Source organism: Mastomys coucha, unplaced genomic scaffold, assembly GCF_008632895.1.
Source record: "Mastomys coucha isolate ucsf_1 unplaced genomic scaffold, UCSF_Mcou_1 pScaffold22, whole genome shotgun sequence".
NCBI classification, from domain to species: domain Eukaryota; kingdom Metazoa; phylum Chordata; class Mammalia; order Rodentia; family Muridae; genus Mastomys; species Mastomys coucha.
Window position 1 is genome coordinate 128,098,136 of NW_022196905.1, and position 503 is coordinate 128,098,638.

Below are 503 nucleotides of genomic sequence, written 5' to 3' on the forward strand. Positions count from 1 at the left end.
ACATGGCCCCCATGGAGCCTTCAACTAGAGTGGAGAACAGGAGGACTACTCCAGCATTCCTGACACATGAGGGAAGGAGGGATGCTAGGTCGGTGGACACAATGCTGAATGACAGTGGGCTGGGATGGAAACCATTATTAAGTTCTGTAAGGCCACCTCTGGACAGGCAAAGCAGTCAAGATTTTCATAGACACTCAGGACACTCACCCCTGTGAACTGTCACCCCACTCCCCCCACCACACACACAGCCTAGGACTTTCTAAAGCAAAGGCTTCATTATGTTCTTCAGTCTAGTAACAGAGGAACAAACTTTCAGTATTTCACTTCCTTCAACTTTTTTGAAACAGGGCCTCCCTAGTAGCCCAAGCTGACCTGAAATTCACTATGTAGACCAGGCTGGCCTCACATTTGTAAAGATCCTCTTGTCTCTACCTCTTGAATGGTGAGACTACAGGTCATGCTACAAAAGCATGACAATGCTCCCACATCCTGGCATCCTTTCT

General features: G+C 47.9%; 1 protein-coding gene across 1 annotated transcript in view; it reads right to left on the minus strand.

The window, feature by feature from the left end:
- The window catches only part of Gtf2i (general transcription factor IIi), a 61,336-nt gene that overhangs the window by 23,565 nt on the left and 37,268 nt on the right, over window positions 1-503 (minus strand). The window lies entirely within an intron of this gene.